The 15,004-nt window shown below is 41.3% G+C and overlaps 1 long non-coding RNA gene across 1 annotated transcript in view; it reads left to right on the forward strand.

Annotated features, from left to right (window-relative positions):
• Window positions 1-10,092, forward strand: part of LOC119530953 — a 33,256-nt gene extending 23,164 nt beyond the window's left edge. Inside the window, exon 3 of the long non-coding RNA XR_005216156.1 lies at window positions 10,020-10,092. This is a non-coding gene — a long non-coding RNA (uncharacterized LOC119530953). The remainder of the gene's footprint in view (window positions 1-10,019) is intronic.
• Window positions 10,093-15,004: the final 4,912 nt, after the last annotated feature.

Genomic DNA, 15,004 nt, shown 5'->3' on the forward strand with positions numbered 1-15,004 from the left:
ATCTTTTGATGAATTTTTGATGAATTTGATGAATTTCAAAGAATTTGATGCATTTCTGTTGGGCATATACTTCCAGATGGAAGCATTAAGTCATAGAGCAGGTATAGATACAGCTTTACTAGATAGTGTCAGTTTTCCCCAAGTGGTTGTACTAATTTGCACTCCTACAAGCAATGTATCAACTGACATTTCATGTCAATCATTCTGGCGGGTGAATAGTGGTTTAATACTGTATTTTCAGTTTGTATTTACCTGGTAATTTGATTCTTTTTTTGTGTGTGTGATGCTACTATAAATGGATCATTTAAATATGTTCATATTCTATTTGTTTGTTTTTGGCATATGGAAATAACAGTGTTTTATAAATGTTGACCTTAAGTCCAATGACCTTGCTAAATTTACTTATTAAATCTGGTAATTTACCTTTTGTTTCTTTTAGATTTTTTTTATGTACACAACCATAGGATCTGTGAATTATGACAGTATTATTTTTTTCTTCCCAACCCTTGTGATTTTTTTTGTTACCTTATCACCTTTGCAGGAACCAATCCAGTAATGAATAGAAGTGAGGATAGAAGGCATCCTTGTCTCATTTCCATTTTCGTGGGGAATGCTTTCAATATTTCACTATAATGTGAAGTTTTGCTATAGATTTTTACACAGATACTTTTCTCAGGTTAAGAAAGTTTACCTCTATTTTTAGTATGCTAAGAGTTTTTATTGAATACTTTTTCTGTACCTATTGAGATGACCATATGATCTACACCCCCTTTCTTGTTAATGTGGTGGGTTACATGAATTGATTCTCAAATATCAAATCACCCTTGAATTGCTAGAATAACCTCTACTTGGCTGTGATGTATGATCATTTTTACATATTATTGAATTTAAGTAGTTAATATTTTGTTTAGAATGTATGCCTTTATGTTCATGAAGTAGATTGACTTGTGGGAATCCTGATAGCCTAAATTTGGGTTGCTTTCCTCCAAGGAAAGTAACCAAAGGAAGGAAGAAATTTGGAAAGGGACTCTCTCTTGGCTGAGATGAAGACTTTATTAGAGAGGGTCTACTGGCTGGCAGAGAAAGTTGCTGAAGTACCGTGGACTGACTGCAGACAGGAAAACCTCATGCTCGCATGCTTGCAAAACTCCACCTGCTAGGGTGCTGGGGTGAAACTTTCTGGGAGCCACCCACCAAAATGCTGATAGAACTCACTGCTGGTAGAACTTCCTGGAGGGTGTGCATCACTCTGTCTCTCACATCTCACTGCGCGGGGAGCTGTCTTCTTGCAAAGAAGTCACCTGCACAAGGAAACTGCCAACTGTCAGCCACAGGAGCCAGAAGAACAAAGCACTGGAACCAGGAAGAAAGGCTTCTTGCTCTTGCAGTTCTATCCAGTGCCCTCTACTGCCAAGCATATAGATTGTGTTTGCTGGGCTCCAGCCCCATCTTACAAAGGAGGACACAAAAGAATGGATTGGGAGCCATGAGGAATAAATCTAATTTTCTCATGTGATTACCAATTTTTTTGCTCAACATTGCTTCTTGCAAACCCCAATCCTTCTTGCTGTGTTGAATATTTTCTGAAGTACATCCTTTGGTAATTCATTTAGCAAGAGTCATTGAACAAACTTTCTTAGCTTTGTTTATCTCAAATTGTCTTTATTTTACCCTTGCTCTTGCATAATAGTTTAGCTGGGTATAAAATTCTAGCACTAGGTTGTTTTTCCTTAGTACTATGAAGATTTTTTTTTCATGTCTTTTTACATCTGTTGCTATTGAGAATACTGTTCGTAGGCCCATTGTTATTTGTAGGCAATCTGTCCTTTATCTTTGGTTGCTTTTAAGATTTTCTCTGTTGTTGGTGGCCTGAAGTTTCACATCAATGTTTCTATGTTTGGTTTTTATTTTTATTTTTATTTTTTTCTTTATTAGGAGTCTTTGCTTCTTCCATCTATGGAGTCATTTTCAGAAAATCTCCATTAATTTTGGAAATTATCACCACTATCTTTCTAAATATTGCCTTCCTAATTCTGTTTTGTCCTTCTGGAATTCTTATTCTCTGCATTTCAAAGTTTCTCATTCTTTTCTCCATGTATGTTACAGATATTTCCAACTCTAACTCTATGCTGAATTCTGGGCAGATTATTCAGTTCTTCTAATTCACTATTTTCTCTACAATTAGTTCTATCTCAGCTATTTCACGCATTCTTTGAGGATTATTTTCTTCCGTTTGTTGGTTAGTTTTCAAATCTGCCTGTTCTTTTCAAGTCTTTCCCCTTTCTTCTAATTTACTGATTTTTTTTAAGTATTCTTATAATCTTTTCCTTTAGGTTGTTTTATTCTCAGAAGTTATTGTAGCTCTAAGCTCCATGTTTGATGTATTTGCCAATATTTCCTCATGGAAGACTTTCTTTGTGAGTTTTTAAATTTTGGATTTTGAGTCCATATATTCAGCTTGCTTTTGCTGTAAGAATGCCATGCAAACCAGGTTGGGGAAACATTCCTTCAGAATTATTTTGTGTTCTCTACTGCAAGATAATGTAAATTTGAAGACTTAACTAGACACAGATGAGGCATTTTGATTTCTCAGGTGTACCGAATATGTCCAATCAGAAGACAGAAACCACATAGTAATTTAAACATGATAGTTTAATATGAAATTCATCAAGCTATGAGAGAAGAGTAACTACAAAGATGTAAAGAAATGCTAAATTTGTCTTTAATTTTCTCAACTTGGCCTGAGAGTATCCAAAAAAGGATAAACTTGGAATTCCCCCCCCACCCTCACCCCCATCCCTAGCCCCTTGTAGGCTGGAGTTCAAACCTTATTGATGAAGGTGTGTTTGTAGCTCACTGAAAGACAAAGAATTTTACTGGATTGCTCAGATGGAAGCTGATCCACAGTTGCTGGGCAGCCAGGAAACAATTCTCTGGAGCTCAGGTGAGTCAAGTCTGTCAAATGGATGCATAGAGGGATTCTGGATGTCATTGTGGGCACAGAGCCTGGAGCTCATATCATCTGTGTCAGGAGGGCCATGGAAAGGTGCTCATCAGGCCTGGGCTGGGGCACTGCATCCACTGAGGGACTGTGCAGAGCACCCACTCACCTACGCTGCTGCCCAACTATGCAGCAGGAACAAGGAAAAGCAAAACTCAGCACATAGGAACCAGGAAGAGAGGCCCACTCCTCCTGCCACATCCCTCCAGTGCCCTCTACTGACAAAACATGTGTTTGCTGTAAATGAGAAATGCTTAAGGCATCCAATCCATTATCACAGACCAGGTACTAAAAGATGAATTTGCAGCTAAGAAGCAATAAATTGATAGATGCCCCATTAGAATTGGCATTTTTCCTCACTCAGTACAAGGGTAAGGACACACTTCCTTTACCTCTGTGCCAGCGGGTGGATTATTTGTAGTCTACCTGTCTCTAAAGGTGTAGCCCTCTGAGAGTCTTGGCTTTATGCAGGGTTCCTCTCCCCACAGCCCCCTCATGTGGACTCAAGCCTGTTCCCACATGGGTATTAAAACCCAAGCTCCTAGGAAACTGGCATAAATATCCCCTCCTCCAGTTGGGTAGCTGCTCGGTTGGCTCATCACTACCACTTTCTTTTTATCTTCTCTCTTCATTATCCTCACTTGGGAACCTCCTTTCTTGGCTGTGAACTCAGCTATGCATTAAAAACAGTGTGGGCTACATTGTGCCCAGCATTTGTAAGTGGTCTTAGAGGGTAAGCTTTCAGTCTGTTTTTCAGTCTGTCTTACTCTATCAGCTTAACAATACCTGTTCCTGTTCTCTTTGGTTTTCTTTTGCAACTTCTTAAGAGGGTTTAAAATATAAATAAAATAGCCCTAACTACAACACGTGCTATTCTGTTTTAGTTTGTCAGCAGACTATGGCTGCTAATTTCAGGTGATTGTAAACTAAACTATCCCAATTAGCTTGAACAGTGGTTGTCCCATGTTTCATATGTGCATTTAATAAAACACTCCAGAGATAGATTCATGTCAATAAGGAGGGATTTTAATTTCCACCTAAGGGCTCTGCATGCTTTGTTAGTTGTGTATCCAATTTCCATTGCATTAGTTATGGAAGATGTCACATCTCATTCTTATTAACTGGAACCACCTTTCTGATTTATTTTAGCAATGTATTAGCACAACCTATGGGTTTTGCTATAATCTGGCCTTCCTCTTAGTTAATTTTAGGTGTTGATGTATTATTTTACTGGAGAAACTAAAGATCTGAAAATTTAAAAAGACCCCCTTCTGAGTTCCTGGCATGTTTTGCATTTATCTAGAATACGTCACTTATAAATTACATTGTAATTTTTGTAACTTGCCTGACATTTTCTCTGGATTAGGAGATTTTTGAGGATGGTATCTTGTTACGTGCTCCAGGGTCTAGCACAGCTCCAGAAAGGAGATGATAATTAAATATTTGTTGAATAAATACAATTTTGCCTGAGCTCATCCAGTTAGGAGTAACTCAGCATAACTTATCTGGGGAACCACTAAATTCTAACAGTTTAGTACAGCTGGAGCAAAAAGTATGAGAGCGGATTGAAGCAAAGGTAAAGCTGGGTGGAATGAGCTGAGTCCAGACCTCAGAATGGCTTATATACCATGCTAAGATTTTGACATTTTCCTAAGGGAATGTGAAACCATTCAAGAATTTTGATCTGAGGGAGACATGATCAGAAATGTATTTTAGAAAAAGTCATTTTGTTGGTTTTATGTAGACCATGTCATTATATAATGGCTCTCAAGGAATATTAGTGGAATGAGAATGGATAAGAGAACGAATAAGGAAAGTGCACCATGACTTTCCACAACATACTGCCTGGAAGGGTTTACAGACTGGCCAAGTTTGGCTGGCCCTACCTTAATTTTGTACGTATTAGTATTTCTGTATCAGAGACAATGAAGAGAGTTTCTCCTTCCACTGATTGGAGAACCAAAGAGAATTGGTAAAATGTAGTAGGAGGAATTTACATTAGGCATAAAAAATTCCTCAGATGAAGGGGATGAAGTATTAGAATGTTTGTCCAATGGCTACTGAGGTTTAGGAAGAATATTGTTTATATATCAGTAAGTTCCTGCCTAAAAGTAGAGGAATACATTAAGTGGCACCATAAGATACTTTCCAGCCTTCTGGGTCTTCATTAATTACTTGTTATTTATTCAGTATTTATTAAACCTGCAAATGGGCTAGGTTACTCTTCTCTGCATTAGGGCCAATAACAAGGCCCCACCTTCAGGTTAATTAGAGTAACTCAGTGTAAAGCCTAGTGAAGAAGACAGACATGAAAACAGTTAATTACAAAATAACACAATCAGGACCATGCTAGAGACATTACCAGATGCCGTAGTTATCCAGTGTACCTAGTGAAGAGAAAAAGGCTTCACAGAGGATGTGACATTTAACAGGGTCTTGAAGTATGTGGAGGAGCTCATCAGGCTGATAAAAGCATCCAGGACAGCAGGGTATTCTAGGTCAAGGTGAAAAGGCACAGAGGGAGACGGTACATTTGGGGATCAGTGAGGTCCGCAGTGGGACAGGATGCGCAAAGGTGAGGTCAGAGAGCCACGGGAGCTGGGACTAGAGCAGTTGGCTGCCGCCGGGGTGGAGGACCTGGAATTCCTCACTCATGGGCTTGGCACCGATTTTCTACGCAACAGAGATTTAGTGGGTAACTAAACCACTGTAACCACCATGGAGAAATAAACAACTCTTCAAGGGAATGTTTTTGCTACCGCATTGGCAACTCCTAATAAGAGGCTGTCAGACTTTGGTTGCCCTTTCTACCGCATTCCCTGATGCTCCCCTCCCTGAGTTTCTGTCCCTCTTCTGGGTTTGTCTCTCAATTTTTTCTATCAGTCCAAGAATGCTACCTGATATTCTTCCAATTATCCTACTGCAGGGATCCAATTTTCATTCCAGTCCTGGAAATAAAGACCATAGTTGGAATAAAGATTACCCTAAATTTTTCAGTTAAACTATCTCTCATATATTAATACACAGTAGTTCAACAATTAAAAGACTCTTTAAGTATCATTGGAATGTTAACTATGTCAGCTAGATCATAATGTATGTGAAAACAATAAAAAGTGAAAAAAATATCCTGGCAACTGAATGGTTTCTGAAAAAATTCACAAAGATTACGTTCAATTCTACATCTGCCTCCCATTAGCCACATATGACACAATACTGATTCACTCTAAGATCTCAGACTTGATGTGCCCCACCTCCCTCCTTCACAACTCCTTATCGGGTAACTCCTGCACTGTTCCCACACAATTGATCTCACAACCCACGCCTCAGGAGCTTGGTTTGGTTCATTAGCCCACCCCACCCCCCACCCCCGACCCTGTGCAGTCCTGGTGGCAAGTAACAGACATGTAACACTCTCTCTGTTTTTATTTCCCTCCCTGTCCAACTTGGAGCCCAAAGCCCATTCCTTCAAATACTTTTCTTGCCAATGAATCTCAACTTCTTCGCTCTCTGTCCCCTTTGTCCTACTCACATGGTCAACAAAACCAGTAGCTGGATAAATTCAACTGTTGTTCTCTCCATCAACCCCAGGCTGCTGAGTGAGTCTGAAAGAAAAATAATCACTCAACCTCACATCCTAGCAGAAGTCTTCGTGTCTTCATCCCTGACAGGACAAACTTCTATATCTCCTGGTCAGCTCTCTCTCAACCCCACCAAGGAAGCCACGTCCAACCCCATCCATGCTCCTCAATCTCAGAAACCTTCGCCCCCCACCCCCAACCCACCCCTTATTTTCTGCAGATGATGTCACCGCCTACTTCAGCAACAAATAGCTAATGATTATACAGAATATAATTGACTGTGACAATATAAAAAAATTAAGTAGGATATGGGGTAATTAGAGCGAGGTGCTATTTCATTAAAGGGGAGTCAGGGAAGATAATGTAGGACCTTGAGGGCCATGGTGAGGATTTGGCTTTTGGTCTGAGCGACATGCTTTGAGCAGAGGAGTGACAAGATCTGTATTGGGTTTTTAAAATGATCATTCTGGATGCTGGATGGAGAGGCAACTGCAGCAAGGTAAGAGCAGAAGAGAAGCAGGAATGGTGGTGCAATTTGGGGAAGGAACGGGTGCTTGGTTGTGCAAAAGAGAGTCATTTAGATGGGAGTCTGGGGTGGTGGGGGCAGTGAGGGAATTTTACGTCAGTGAAGAAAGGCACATGTGGATGCTGGGAAGCCCACAGAAATCAATTAAGGTAGACAGCTCTTGCTTGTTTTGCTCCCCAGCATTGACCTCTCCCTAGCTGGGGGAGAAAAGAGTTCTTCACTGTATGAGCTTTGTTAGAAGATAAGGCTGCAGCTCCCTCTACAGAAGCATCTGGCAGCTAGAGAATGGGTAGGGGACCTGGTTCCGCCAACTGGCTGTCCATGCCCAGAGCCTCCAACCTTGGTGGGATGACCCATGGAAAACATTCCATCGGCTGAGACATTCTTCATGATGGCTGCGGCCAGGGCAGTGGCAATGGAACCAAAGATGGTATCTTAAATAGAGTCCTCCCACAGGACCTTGGCCAGACCCTTGGCCAGACCCTGTCCCTCACACCCTGCCCCTTGCAGGCCAAGAGTCAGTTCTGTTGCTTGCAACCAAGAACCTGGCAGATACAATGGCAGAAAAAAAAATTTTTTTAACCCTGGAATTTTGCAGAGTACTGCTTTCTAGAGAAAGTCAATTCTAATTAGAGCAACACTCACTCAAGATTAGATGAGGGGTGAGAGAAGGTCACAGGAGCTATTCAGAGTGAAGTTATATTGAAGTGGGAGGAGAGTGGGTGTGGGAACAAAGATAGGCTGACACACAGATGAGATGAAACAAATTAAAATGTTTTATGAGAGTGCTTTGAATATCTCAGAGCAAAATTGACATTATTTTTGTGATTTAAAAAAAAATATTTTAATAATTTTTCTAAAAAAATCTGCTGGTTAAATTTTAATTCTTTTCTTGAGAATACTTAGTTGGGTGTTCTGATTATGTAGAAACTTTTTCCTATGAACTGGAGAAACTTCATACTTTTGAAGGTTCTTTGTACCTCATAAGCTTTCCTAAATGGAAGAAGCTAAATTTTATTGTTAGTTAGAAATTTTAGTTCCAAATAATCAGTGTGGATACAACACTGGACTGGGAATCAGGAATTTTAGCTGTGAAAACTCAGTTTCCTTCTTTCAGTTGAAGAATTTGGAGCAAATAATCTCAAAAGCCCATTGCAACCCCAAGTGGTTATCCTACCTTAAACTATTGTTAAGCAAAATTAAATGGTCCTGTGCCTTGGGCATTTCCAAGAGAGACCCCTTTCCAAGAGGGGCTTTTCTAGAAAACAAAAGGGGCTTGCTGAGCAAAGGGAACAATAGGACACACCCTACAGAACTGCAGATAAACCAGTTTCAGTCCAGGGGAGAGAGATTATCAGGTTGGACAAGCACACCATGCTAATCAACGTGTATCTGCTCCCTTCTTCGTAAAAGCCCTCCCGTGTAACTTAACAGCAGCTAGCCAATCACAACTTTTCCTCAATTGCTTCCACCTTTGCCCTATATAAACTTCCCCTTTCCACCTCCTGGGTGGAGCTCCCTTCTGCTTTCTGAATGGGATGTTGCCCAATTCATGAAATCACTCAGTAAAGCTGTGAGATCCTAAATTGCATGAGAAGTTTTCTTTTAACACTATTAGAAACTGTTGACTGTTTAGTATGCAGAAAATTTTAGAAAAAGAGGAACAGACACCAATATATCTACCATCTAGCTTCAAAATATCTCAGTATTTTGCCATATTTGCTTCATATCCTTTTTTTCCCCTTTTAATTTTTATTTTATTTTATTTTTAAGATTACCATGCAATAAAGTGAACTTTTTTTTTTTTTTGGTGTACAGTTCTATGAATTTTAATACATGGATAGATTCATGTGATTCTATCACTATCAGGATACAGAACAGTGCCAACATCCACCAAAACCACACTCATCCCTTATAATCATGCCTTCCCCACCCCTACCCCTGGCAACCACTCATCTTTCTCCAATATGATGGTTTTTTTCTTTTTGAGAATGTCGTATAAATGGAATCATAAAGTATGTGACCTTTTAAGACTAGCTTCTTTCACTCAGCACGAGGCCTTTGAGATTCCTCCAAGTTGCCCTGTTCATCAATGGTTTGTGCCTTTGTCTAGTTCCCTATGAGACCTTCTCCAACCCTGCCCCTTCCTCCCTCTCCAAAGGGAACTGCTGTCCTGAAGTCAGTGTGTTTGATTCTCATAAATATTTTATAGTTTAGTGTATACATAAAACAATACATACTTTTGTTTCCTAAAGTTTAAAATTTAAATAAATGGTATCATAATATGCATATCATGTTACAATTTGCTTTTATAACTCAACATTATGTTTTCGAGGGTTCTCCATGTTGGTACCTTGTTTATGCTGGGTTGTTTGTTTTCACTGCAGTCTATGTTCTGTTATATGAATGTATCAGTGTATTCATCCATTTACCCATGGAAGGACATTTTTTCCTGTCTGTCTACCTGTCCCTCTGTCTTTGTCCAACCCTGACTAGCAGTTTTTGGCTGCCTCCCTGACCTCATCCCCTCCCCAGGGCCTCCAGTCCCAAAGCAGGCCTTACTGATGGTCTGAGATGCCTACTGTGGGGCCATACTGGGGGAATCCAGATCTCACCTCCAAGCTGGCTGCTTGCTTGGCTGGGTCCCTGGTCAGAGTCTGTGTCTGGATCCTCTGTCCATCTAGGCTCAAAGTTTCAGTATGAACTCAATCCTGGATGTATATTAGAATTTCCAAAGGGTCTTTTAATAAAAATGAACTAAGGCGGGGGGGGGGGGTAGAGAAAGAGGGGTGGGAGGGAGGGAGGGAGAGAGGGAGGAAGACAAGAAGGAAGGAAAAGAAATAAGGAAACTAGAATTAGAATCTCTGGGGCTGTGGCTGTGGCAATGATTTTTTTTTTTCTTCTTTTAAACCAGGTGATTCTAAGATGCAGCCAGGGTAACAAACACCTGATGAAAAACCAAGTGCTCCAGGCAGCTCTGCTCAGCCTCCCTTCACTAGTTGGGGAGCCCATCTCCAGCCCTGCACTTCTAGTAGTGAGCATTACTCTGCACCCCTCACCCCCCACCCATTTAGTCCCCATGGCTCTGCTGGAGCCAAATTCGGCCACCTTTGCCTGTTTCCAGAACCCGAGCAGGGAAGCCCTGGCCTCGGCACTGCTCTCTGATCGGGTTTTCGTTTTGTTTCTGGTACATGGGGACGTTTATCTAGTTTCTGAGCCTCACTATGGTTGATGAGTTTCCTCTATTTGTACTGTACCTAACATGCTACTAGTTGGAGCAAAGATGTTGCCTCAGAACAAGAACTGGTAGAAATCTTTCCTATCTCCGACTCCTGAAAGCCCACTTCACCCAACCAAGCATAGCCATTATGACTTCAAAGGAACACATGCTACAACCTTGTAAATAGCTTCCTTTTTATGTTTTACTTTTTCTCATTTCAAAAGTAATTCATGCTTGTGGTAAAAACGCTGTGGAAGTGAATGACTTAGAAATTAAAAGTCCCTGTAATCATCCCTAGAGATGATTACTTTAAATAATTTTGAGTATATTTTTTCCCATAATTTTACTAATTTTAAAAAAATTACGTATATTAATCCATACATATACTAACAAATAAAACCATACATGTACTAATTTTAAAAAAATGAAATAGTGGCAAAGTGTAGGGTCACCCAGTTTTTATATTTAATATATTATGGAAATTTTCTTTCTATGTGGAAGTCTATTTCATTATTTTTAATGGACACGTGTTATTCCTTTGTCTGGTTGTACTGTGGTTCATTTGTTGATAGCCGTTTGAGATGTTTCAGATTTTGCCAGCACAGACATGCGGAAAGAAATGTTCTAATATCTAGGTCTTTACGTGCTTGTGCACGGTCAAAAGCTCCTTTATCTCCTTTGAACCCGCATTTCCTATCCAAGCCCTGAGATAAGTGCATTCATGAAGGGAAAAGAAAAACAGCCAATGCTCTTTCTGGTAGTCAGAAGGCTGAAGACACTGGGGCATCCTCTAGATGCTCAGCCCTATTAGAATAAGTTTCGTGAGTCTCAAAACTCTCAATTTGGGCACACAGTGATAGTTCCTCTTTGCTCAACCTTCTCCTGAGCTTTCCAAGTTGCTGAACATCAGCTTTTGGAAGGTTAACTTGGAAAGAATTAGTGCATTATTTTCCAAACTGCAGGGCTGCGACTCATTAGTGGGTTGTAAAATCAAATTAGAAAGTCACAAACCAGCAATTTTACAAATATGAAACATAATAGAATAGTATAGAAAATAACAGGGTGCATCACATGAAGTAAGTGTAATTTGTTTTTTGAAATTTTTTTTCAGATGTGCATGTATGTGTGTGTATTCAGTAGTGTCTTAGGTCAGGTTCCCTAGAAGCAGAGAGCAAGACCAGGATTTGGGGATATGTGATCTACTTAGGGGGTGCTCACAGGAGGAAGGGTGGGAGGGAAACCAGACCGGGTATGAGGAGGAGATAAGCAAGACTGTGTTCTCAAGCCTGATCCCATGGGGAGCTCTGAAGCTTGCAGTGTACCAGAGAGTAGATGCCCCTGAGGCAAGGGGAATGGCCTGCTAAACCTCCATGCCAACAATCAGTCACTGACTTCAGGTTGCTCCAAGGAGGTGGGGTACATAACCTTCTGGAAAAGCAGTCCTGTTCATCCAAGGGCAATTCTCCACCGGGGAGGCAGCTGTGGGCTTTAGCAGCCAACACCATCGCAGCTGGGGGATGGGCGTAGCAGCCTGATAGAAGGGATCTGAGTGGGTGTCCACTATAGGAAGTGATAGAAAATGTACTGCTTACTGTAGGTCATTGTAAAAAAAATGTTTGAGAGACACTGGTTTAGAAGAAGTTGGTCCATCAATCTCTGGAAGAGAAAATGAAGCTTTTATCACCATCTTTTCCTTATTTCATTAGACAAAGGCAAATTCCCACACAGTTGGAATTTTATCCCCATAAGAGAAAAAGAGCTTCTGAAAGGAAATTAATCATGGGTGGGAAAGATGAAGGGGATGTTCTTAATGCTTTACACTTGAGCCTTAAGGCCCCAGCATATATTGCAGGAGGTGTTGTGGATTGAATTGTGTCCCCCACAAAGACAAGTCACAACCTCTGGCCTGTGGATGTGAACTCACTTGTAAATGGGATCTTTGATGATCCTATGAAGATGAGGTCGAATGGAATCAGGGTGCCTTAATCCTACATGACTAGAGTCTTTATAGCAGGGGAGATTTGGCCCAGGTGGGAGTAGGAGATGGAAGGCAACAGATGACCATGAGTCAGAGGCAGAGACTGAGGAGTGGACGGCTGGCAAGCCACCACAGAACACTGTAGGCTTCGGAGGAAACATGGCCAAGTGACATCTTGATTTTGGATTTCTAGTCTCCGAAACTGTGAGAAGGTAAGTGCCTATTGTTTAAGCCAACCAGTCTGTGATATTTGCTAGAGCAGCCCTGGCAAACTAAGACCAGAGGCTTTACCTGTGTTCCTGGGCTTGGAGAACTCCTGTCCCTGGGGACACTGGGGGTGTGGAGGGGATAGGCTGGCTCTTAGGGTGACCTTGAAACTATGAGATAAGCATGACACATGTTCCAGAAACATTAATTTTATTCAATGATAAATATTTTAAACCATTTTTTTTTTACAGCCATGCATATAATATGGAACAAAATATAAAATTCACAAAGCCATGGAAATAATATGGGACAAAATATAAAAATCACATAGGCTTTAAGACCAAGAGTAAAATCATGCAGAAATTTCAGGCTATAGATTGCCACTCTGAGGTTCTTGTTCATTGCCTCTGCAGTTAGGCACTCAAGGAGAAAATCATGAAAAGCAGTAGTTACAGTAATTTTGCTTCTCCTTTCAGGAGGGTTGGTTAACCTGGAGAGCCAGGCCCTTGAGTCCTCCAGGATCTAAGCAGTTTGCAAGGAGCTTTCACTCACCCAACCAAGGGTCTTGATCATCAGCCCTAAAATACCAGAACCATTCAGTTGGTCAACAGATAGTTACTAAGCACCAACTAGGGGCCAATGCTGGGGATAAAATGGTGCACAATACAGACCATCCTTTGCTGATGGGCCATTCTAATCGAGGCAGACAGACAAAACCAAATAAATAATGCAGTAGTCCTTAAAACTGCTCACCAAAACTCCTGGCTTTTGGCCTCTCGGGCACATGTTAGGAGTGCACTTTGTGGCCCCTTGTAGGTGGGTGGGACATTGACTAGTTCCAGCCAAAGAGCCATGGGTGGACGTGATGTGTGTCTCTTCTGGCCCCAGCAGGTAGCTGTCCATGTGGGCTCTCTGGAGCTCTCGGTCCCTTCTGGCCCAGTGGCCAGGGCAGTTCCATTTGGTGGCTACTCCATCAGGCTGGCCCGGGAGCAGAGCTATCCAGTACCCACAATGGACATGTGGTGGGAGAAAGCAATATGCTCTGTTGTTTTAAGCTCCTAAGGTTTTGGGGTTATTACTGCTATATGACCTAGACTATTCTTGGCTAAAATAGCACAATAAAATATCATACATTGTGATAATTGCTATAAATAAAATGAAAAAGTAGCTAATAGAACATGACAGAGGATGGCCTATATGACAGGGAATGCTTCTGTGAAGAGACAAAATTTGAGCTGGAATTTAATGGATCTAGGTGACAGATGTTTCCATAATTGTTTTGTTCTATTGCCCGAGAGGAGCAAAGTAGCCCTAGAATCATGGAGACAGAACAAGCAGGGAAATGGGGGCCTAGACTTGGCCAAGGTCACACAGGTAATTGGCGGCAGAGCTGGTGCTATAACTGCAGCATCTGTACTTGGGTGCAGGCTCTCTATGCCGGGACTGGGACTAGGGTGAGGCAAGTGAGGTACAAGACACTCTCTGGGAGGACCCGGCACTTGCAGGACTCTGAGGATCACACAAGTACAGTGTTGACACCGGAAAGTGAGTTCCTCCTTAAATTTTGTGCACTGAGTACCTCACTTGCCTCACTCTAGTCCTGGCTGTTCTTTACACCATTATTCTCAGTTACAATAACGTGCGAGCACATAGCGTTTGGGCAACTGTGTCCTTGGCATTCTGGGTGTGCCTGCTGGTCTAAAAATAGCACCACACTCATCAGGACCCTGTGACAGAGAGCACAGCACTTCAAGATGAGAAGGTGCAATTTGGGGTTGTCAGAAACTGGCTTCTTTTCAAAGTTGCTTGATGGTTAATCAAATAAGGAGACTAGGGAAGGAGATTTCTGGAGTTTACTGAAGCCCTGGAGGTTAGTCTGGTGCCCATCTTTCCCTTCAGAGGAGAAAAAGCCTTTCCTTTCCTATGAAAAGGAGGGTTTCAATTGCTGGGAAGGAATTTAATGGAATGCATTCCCACTAAGATGTCAATGACTAAAAGTGTCCTCTTTTCTAGAAGCAGATATGGGGAAATAAGTAGGAGAGGAATGTTACCAGCTACCATTCCGAGAGCAACTCCTATTTGCTGGGCTTTGCTTTACAAACACTTACTCTCAATTATCCTCCCATCAGCATTATCCCCACTTTAGAGAGGAAGAAACCAGCTCTCAAAGTCAAAGCAACTTGCCCATTTGATCACAAGTCTTTCTCACTTTTACTCACCTAAGGAAAGGGTAAAATGTAGTGGCTGGAAGTGTTAACCAGGAGAAGACAAAGCCACCTACTTTGCAATTTTACCTTAAGGCCACCCCTGATTTTGGATAATTGTGAAATTTTGTGTGTATTCAACAAAACCCCAAATTTGTACAGACCCTTGAGGGCACAGAGGGTCTCCATTTTGCCACAAACTTATTTTTTCAGTTTTACTGAGGTATAATTTGCAAACCATGGATTCATCTATCACAAGTGTACTTTTCAGTGATTTTTAGTAAATGTAT

This window comes from Choloepus didactylus, chromosome 4 (assembly GCF_015220235.1).
Source record: "Choloepus didactylus isolate mChoDid1 chromosome 4, mChoDid1.pri, whole genome shotgun sequence".
Lineage (NCBI taxonomy): Eukaryota > Metazoa > Chordata > Mammalia > Pilosa > Megalonychidae > Choloepus > Choloepus didactylus.